This window comes from Corvus moneduloides, chromosome 4, assembly GCF_009650955.1.
Source record: "Corvus moneduloides isolate bCorMon1 chromosome 4, bCorMon1.pri, whole genome shotgun sequence".
In the NCBI taxonomy this organism is placed as follows: domain Eukaryota; kingdom Metazoa; phylum Chordata; class Aves; order Passeriformes; family Corvidae; genus Corvus; species Corvus moneduloides.
In genome coordinates, this window is record NC_045479.1 from 9,583,326 (window position 1) to 9,591,682 (window position 8,357).

An 8,357-nucleotide genomic window follows, 5' to 3' on the forward strand; every position below is an offset into this window, starting at 1 on the left:
AGAGCATCTGTCAGAGAGAGAAGTCCAAGAGCAGCCAGTTGCCTTTACAGGCTTTGGTCAGAAGGGGTTCATTCTGGCTGGGCTGTGAAGAGCAGGGATGGGTGTAGAGGGTCAGGTAAGGGGGGGGCGCTGAGCCCAAGGTTCTGTCTGTACCTGATAGTCGCCCCCACTGTTACCCCTGGGGTGGGCATGCTGCCTCCTTGCCTCTGGCTTGGTACCTGGATGACAGCCAGCCCTTGAAGCTGCAGCTTGCTCTGTGGCAAGAGGGACAGGGAGCTGTGCAGGAGCACTGGGCTCTGAACAACAGCATATGAACGAGCTGAAGAGCAGCTCAGTGGGAACAGGCAGCATGGATACATTATTAGTGTCACTGTGGATAAACACAGAGTGATGCATATGGGAAAAAGCCTCCCATGGAAACAATGGGCTGAGTGCTCACGGCTGTCATGGAGGAACAGTCGTGGGCTGTAATGCAGGAACAGGGGTCAGCAGGGGTCAAAGACCTTGACTCATTTTAGAAATGAAATCTTGTCAGAAATCAGAACTCTTCACCCTGCCCCTATGCAAATCTGTGGTATGCCTACCTCCACGAGCAGTTCTGCTCTTCTCAGCTTGGAAAAGACTTGTGGAAATGGGAAACATTCAGAAGATGACAAATGTGATCCAAAGTATGGAATGGCTTGCCAATATGCAAGCATTAATTGGGCTTTTTCTTGGAACCTTCCCTAATTCTTCAGCCTGAAGAGGATTGATTGAGGACATCTATGATAGATGCCAATAAAATCATGAATGTCTTGGCCACTTTCTCTTGCAGGACAAAGCAAAGAGCTGTCAAGGCAGCAGTTGAGAATAAACAAAGGTGAGCAGTTTTTCCCAGTTCCCAAAGGTACATGTTTCCAGTGGAATTCCCTCTGATAATCACCCTCATTTATCTGAGGTGCTGTTATTTCTTCTAAAAACCAACAAAACCGACAAAAAAGCAACAATCTAGAGTAAAATATGGCATGGAAGGCAATCTCTCAGGTCCAAGGGGCTCGACTTCCCTCAGAAAAGTTTTCTGCTGTTAGACTTACAGTCAACAAACACATTTGGTCAATTTGCATGACTTCAGACCCAAATGAGTTCAGACTCATCATTTCCAAATGAGGGCTTTTCATCTGCATATCCTGGCAAATGCTATTGGAAAGCAGGAGGATCTAGTGGTCTTGTAGCAACAGCCTGGTTCCCTCAGTGGATCTTTCTGATGCTCCTTACTTAGATACCCCCAGCTCCTAAAAGGGGAGATGGAAAAGGTCCAGTAGTTAAGCCTTCCTGAGGTGGGATGTCCCAAAAATGGCTGCAGCAGTTCCACAATGACACCAATGACTGTCCCAATTCCTGCCCACTGTCAGCAATTCTCATTTAATCTTTTAAGCTTTCTGAAGGCAGTGTTTAGCCCACGCATCCTTCAAACACAGTAAGTCTACTTTGCTACAGTGGAAAGCTGGGCATATACACAATTGTTTTTCTTGATACAGTATTAAAGGCTTTTATTCTGAGCACAAGTGTGGATCCACTGTGCAGCCTTGTCACAAATCCGGAGCAGAAATTGTCTTTTCTTTCTTTGCAGGAAATCTAACCGAGGTGGAAGTGCCGAATACTTACAACTGGGGAAAGCCTGTGAGCTTGGTCCAACACCCTTAACCCCTGGCAAAGCTTTCATTTTGTAATGTGTCTTGGAAGATAAATACTCTAATAGGAGGTAGGAAGGCAAACGAAAACAGGGGTGTTAATTTGGGGTGGGTGTGACTCTTTTGAAATGGCTGAAACTGCCCTTCCTTTCACGGAGTCTGGATTTGCTGCCTTTCCCCTCCCCATACCTGTGGAAGAGCAGGTGTCCCACTCAGCTCAGGTGGGAGCCTGGGTGTGCATCCTCAGCTCTCAGTCCTGCCCTTACCCCGTCTTTTTACCAAGTCAAAAACAAGCCCAGAGGAATTTTAACCTGCTGTTTTTGTTCTGTTAACAAATACCAGCCACAAACCTGTTTTTCTTGCTTCCTTGATGGAGAGGGAATGACAGTATATGGAGATGGAACTGATGTTTGTGCTTGTGGAGGTCAGGAAGGCTGAAAGGGTTAAACAGGCCTGGGTTTGAAAGCAGTGGAGAAAAAGAGCATGACAGCAAAAAATATTAAAAATAAAGCCAAAACAGGAAAAACTGGCTACAAAGACAGACTTGGGCAAAAGCTTTTTATTGGAAGAGTCATAGACACATATGGGATAAATTACAGAGAAAGGGCAGGGAAAAAAAAGCCCATCTTAAATATATATTTAAAAGCAAAAGAGCAAGGGGGGGAGAAGAAGAGACACGGGATGTTGCTAAAGAAATACGATGAGAAAGACAGTGTAGGAGCCAGCAGGAAATGGTAGCAAAAGAGCTGCCAGCAAAGGACTGGTGGGGCCAATGGTGCTCTGCTGCCCTGGTTTGTCCAAGGCTTTGTAGTACCTTTCCTGCTCGATTTTATATGGATGCACATGGAAAAGAGAAGTAAAACACCTGATCCCTCTTTGGGGGAATTCCTGTGGACTGAAGGGCGGGGGGGGAGAAGTAAGAGAAAGGGAGCACAGTACTCATTGCAAAATACTCCCCTTGGCTGCCACCCAAGAATTCCTATGGGAACCTAAGGTGTTTTTGGCATGTGTGGTGCTAAAACAAACCTTATCTACGCCACAGAAAATTAGATCAGCACTGATTATCTGCACACACTGACGAAGGCAGCTGCACTGTGACTGTTCTGGTTCGTACCTGCTCTGCTCCCCAGGTTTATCCCTGCTTCCAGCCAGGTCTCATCGTGGCTGCAGCAACACTGCTGAACTTAGCTTGTCCTTGTCTACACTTGCGGCTAATTCACATTCAGCCCTGGTTCAGCCGCTCCTGTTGCTGACACCTGTTGTCAGCAGTCGGTAATTTCTTTTTTTAGGACCAGCCTACATTGCCCTGGAGCTTAGAAAGGGCCTTAAATTAGACTTAATTCTATTCAGATGTAGTTAGCAGTATTTAATTAGCACAGTCCTAAAGCAAAAGTCAGTCTATTCCTTGGATCACTGGAGTGCATTCTGGATACCTTCCATATTGCTGCAGGAGTATGACCTTTTTTTTAAATTAATTTTTTTATTTTTTATCTTTAGTCCAAGAAATGTGCTGGGGCTTTTCAAGCACTTCCAGAGTAGGGGCCATGTCTTAATAGACAGATTCCTTTGCAGATGGCTTCCTGCTCGTTTGCAATTGCAAAACTCCACTGAGGCAATTACCATGATTGCAGACATGGGAATGTGACATTAGGAAAGCATTTAATGTATTCTCAGCATCTGTTACAGTGCTGCTGCAAATGGAAACCTCGGGGAGATGCCAGCACTGTGGGCAAGACTCGCTTAGATTTGGCTGACTGGAAGTTCACATCCAGTCTGATCTCGACATGTAGGTACTCTCCAAAGCCCACGAACAGACACGGGCACCTCCAGAGGGTGATTCACCTATCCCAGCTGGTGTCCCAGAGAAGAGGGATGACTTGTCTTCTGATGGTGCTTGTCTTCTGATGGTGCTCCATCCTGTGGGAAAATGAGTAGTTTAGATGAGGAATCCCATTTTAGGCAGCTAAAATGAGGTAACTTGTACCCAGTCCTCTGTGATTGCTGTGATTTTCACAGACCACTGGAAACTGCCCCAGAAATGATGAGCCAATGCTATTTCACTGCCATGGACTTGTAAACTGACAAACTAGGAGATCTTCTGCTTGCCAGAAGAGCTCAGTTTCCCACAAAGTGATGCAGGAGCTGGCAAGAAGATACTCTATGGGAATAAGGAGAAAGAGGGATGTATCAGCAGTGATGAAGACAAATCCCAGCCTTAAGATTAAAAGCCTTAGCTGTGTAGAGAACAATGCTCTGGGAACTATTTCTTTTAACTTTGCTGCTTTTTCACCCATTTTCTCCCTTATTTCTATGAAGATGCCTACACCACATGGCTAGGCAATCATCCTGCTTGAATCCATTTTTAAATGGATGTTCAGAGAAGACTATTGAACTGTTTATCTTAGAGTCTCTCTGATGAAATATTTTCATTTTGCGTAAATATGAGAACAAAAGAAACAGAGAGAATTAATAACATATATATTCATTTTAAAAAGACCTATGTTTCAGGCCCTGAACATGAAACAACCCCAAAAGACAAGGAGGAAGCCCCAGGCTGGGTGACCTGGGAGAGCTTGTTGGTTGGGGTGCAGGTGGGATCTGAAATGGGGGTGCTGGATGAGCTCTGTGCTCCGCACACAGCCGTGCTTTGAAGGGATTGATTCCTTGTTTCTGGAAAGGAAGAGTTTGGGCCTCTTCATGGCTGCAGGTCTTAAGAGGACAGGCTGCTGAAATGGTGCTGACTCACCCAACCGAGATGGGTCTCCCAAACAGGCTGAGAACCACAATTTAACGAGGTTTCACTTCCCTCATCCCCTCCTCCTGCGGGTTTTGGGGCTTGTGCAGAGCTGGGTCCTCCTTGCAGTTCCATGGTTTCCAGAAGAGCCTGCAGCAGGCACGGGTGGTGACTAGAGCAGGTCTTGAGAGCAGCAGGTCTTAGGCCAGAGCTTCCCACCTCAGCCTTTGCTATTTCTCACCTACTTGCTCAAAGTGCTGCTTCAGCTCCTCACACGTCCACTCACATTGTGGAGGGCAGTGTGATCCAGCGACCTCACAGCTTGTGAAAACATCTCATTTGCTTTGGGGGATCTCCCCCTCACGTTGCATGGAAATACCAGCTGGCAGGGACCAGCCGAGGACTGGGAATCCCCTCCGTGGCTGAGCACCTGTGGCCAAAGTTCAGTGCCTACCACCTACTGACCCGTGGGCCCTGCCAACACTGCTGTCGGTGGGGTTGTGGTGTGAACCAGACCTGGGAGCTACACTGAATATTAAACACATCCCCACTCTGTCCCTCCTTTATTGCTAGTTTAACCCAAGGCACTTCCCAGGCCTAGCTAAAACCTTGCCGAAGACAGGCATCCACTCCACTGAGGGAGAAGGTGAAACCAGGGTGAAAACGTGCAGCTGGAAATGGTGATGGTGGAAAAAAAGCAACTTTGAAGCAGATCTTAAGAGTTTTATTTTGGTGGGCTTTTTGTAAGAGTCTAGGCCTAGATTTTAAGAAGTTAGCCTGAAGTTTGGACTAACGTGATTAGTTTCATATCAGCTGTTAGGGACAAACACACTGCTTCTTTGAATTGAAAGTATCTTTGAGTACTCAAAGTACTTCAAGTACTTCTGAGCCTTTGAGTATCTCAATCTGTCTGGCAGAGGGAATCCCATCCCCTACAAACACTCTGATGGGACACTGTCACAGAAATCATCCAGCTCACCTTCCCTCTTCTCCAAACCCTCATTCCCTCTGCTGTCACAAACATTAGCATGGCTGTGTGCTGACACAGGTTGGGGAAATAGTCCTGTGGTTACTACTGAGTTTAGCATCTTCTTTCCTGCCTCAGAAAAGGCCACTTTTTGACCTCCCTCTTCCTCAGCAGTGAAAGTGCAACAGTTTGTAGCAGTGCTGCAAAATTATCTGGATTATTCCTCCCTCACAATCCTTTTATTTTTGTTAATTTCTTTTCTTACTTTTCAGTTTCATTTTAAAGGCCTTGTTTAAAGCTGAGGTGAGAATAAGTGGCAAAGGATGGAAGCCTCTTAAATTGGCTTTGTGATATTGTAGTTCTGGAGGGGATGGTGCAGCAAATTGAATTGTTCAACCCTGCCCTGCTGGGGCCAGGAGCTCAGCTAGGGGCTGCTTTTGGCACTGGAGCCCATCCCTTTGGTGTGTGCCCATCTGCAGGACACTCCATGCTGCCCACTTCTCCTCCAGGATTTTGGGGAGCTCTGTCAGGGGCACACAGGCTTGCGACAACTCGCTTACGCAACACAGGCTGTATCTGCTTGCTGCTGCCAGATTGTGGAAATCTGCAAATAATTGCGAAGTCTGCCAGTTTAATTGGATTGTGGTGTATTTGCACAGATGGGTGAAGTCTTCCAGGCCAATATTTTCCAGAGTGACTTAGCAGTCTCTCAGCTTTAAGGTACTCAATATGAGAGAACATAGAAGCAATGGGTTTCTGCAGCTTTTTTTTAAGAGAAGCACCCCCAAACTGAAATAATCCAAACCATCAATAACCCAGATATCCCTTGCCACAGAGACCTTGAGATGGGGGATCTTTCACAGTAGCTTGATGTAAGCCAAACTAAATTCATAAAAATAATACAAGACATCCTAACACATCATTTGTTCAGCAGAAAAATCCAGTGTAAATGTGTATGTGTGCAGGCACTTTTACAGGAAGCATAATGAATAAATGAATATTTGTAAAACAAGAGGAGGAGGAAAAGAAAGACGTTTTATTTCATGAGCGAGTTGGCTGTTGTTGTTATTTTTTTTAATGAGGTACAAAATGTTACTGTGGAACATTGTCCCTGTGTGCTCTGGCCCTTTTCCAGGCCTAGAGCTCAGTACCTACTGGGGAAAAGAAAGCCTCGTACTTGACTTTCTGAAAGATAGGCTGGTATTGCTTGTTAGAGGCTGAAAAGGAAAAGAATCAAATTACTTATTAATTAAATACAAACTCTGTAAAATTGCTCAGAAGGAACTAGCCCCAGGGCCCAAGCTACAGATGTCCAATATCTGAGTGTACAAAAGAAAAACAGTTGATTAGCATTATCATCAGCTTTTTCTACCAAGAATTCACAGGGAGACAAGAAAGCTGTAGAAGATGCTGCTGTTCTCTCTGAGAGGGTCCACTAAATTACCCTTACAAAAATCCGCAATTTCTAAGAAGAAATAAATGGCTATTTTACAATATTGTTAGGAACATTCACAGAAGCGGTAGGACCAACTTAAAATCATTTCAAATAAAATATTTTTCAATCAAAACATTTTTCACAGGCAGCAAAATGATGTAGTTACTTGATCTTGGTGTAACTACTTCTGAGAACGTGACCTTGGAGGTCTGCACGGCTGTAATGAAGTCAAAGTGCCCTGGTGCTAAAGTCACTCCTGAACACAGAACTTCAGTAGCTTTGAACGTAACCAAGTTGGCTTTGGAAAGTCTTCCCAAATACTTCTCCAGATCATATGTCCAGAGCTGAAGTACCTTTCCTTTGAGTAGACAAAGTGGACCTCAGCTTCTGGTGCGAGCACTTCTCACTGTTTTGCTGTGTCAATTAGCTTTTGTCTTAAAGCTCATGGTCCTGAAGCCATGCTACTGCCAGAATCTTTGAATCTTTCCTTCACAGAAAAATGAGCTTCTGGTTTTTGTGGGTAAGGAGGAAGCCTCAAAAAAACAGAAGAAATGATAAAGAGCCCCAACATTTATTTTTTTGAAAATTCAGCATTATGAAGTCCCTGAAGTGACTTTGCACCCTCAGAGCCATTAGATCCCAACCTCCCCCTTCCCACCAGGCACCCTGAGAAGGTTTCTTGCCAACCACCCTCTAGAGCATTAGAAACAGGTTTTCAAAGGTGCTTAGACACCTGAATGCCTTGGAGGAGTTGGCCCTGACTTCTCAGCAGGCTTAACCTGGCCTGGTGGGGGACTGACCAGCCTCTTCTGTGTGTTCAGAGTTGGGGTTTTTGTTTCTAACTCTGGGGCTGAGCAAACCAACCACACTAGAGCAAGGCAATCCCAAGGCAGGGTCTAGCAAGGTCTCATTGTTTGCTCTGAAGACTTGCAAGAAAGGGCTCCCCACTGGCCTGGGAACCTCTGGCTGCGCTCAGGTTCTTCAGTCCCCTTTGAAACGACAGGGTGCTGTAGGCTCAAAAAGACACCCACAGGGCCAGATAAGGGCTTGGGTTAATTTTTGGTAGTTTTCATTGCTTTTGAAGGGCAGAGGAGTTCTGAGAGGTTGGCAATGGCTTCAGAGTGCTGGAGACCACCAGGAATAGAAGAACTTATTTTAGGACCTTGTTACAGAGATCCAAGGAGCAATTTTTGAGTCAGACCATAGCTTTTGCTGCTTTTGTGATTTCCTACCTGTCTTTTGAAGGTTTGGGGGGGGGGGGGGGGGGGGGGGGGGGGGGGGGGGGGGGGGGGGGGGGGGGGGGGGGGGGGGAAAGGGGGACAACAGAAGAAAAGGAGAATTGCCAGGGCCTCTCATAGTATTAGCCATGTTTCATTGTTGTCAGTAAAGACAGTTATTAAATATAAACCGTGATATTTGCAATGCTAACTTTGCCCTTTGAAAACATTTTGAGTGGAAGTTGTTCTCAAAAAGCCATTCAAACTAGAGATAACAAGGTGACAAATCCTTTAAAGTGATGCTTTCAGGTACTCCTCTTTGAATAGATGTCCC

At 45.6% G+C, this 8,357-nt stretch overlaps 1 long non-coding RNA gene across 1 annotated transcript; it reads right to left on the minus strand.

Annotated features, from left to right (window-relative positions):
* Window positions 1-3,312: 3,312 nt before the first annotated feature.
* LOC116443542 lies at window positions 3,313-5,016 on the minus strand. Its single transcript, XR_004239958.1, has 2 exons — window positions 4,417-5,016; window positions 3,313-3,587 (listed from the first exon to the last, which is right to left on the minus strand). It is a non-coding gene; the product is annotated as an uncharacterized LOC116443542 (long non-coding RNA).
* Window positions 5,017-8,357: the final 3,341 nt, after the last annotated feature.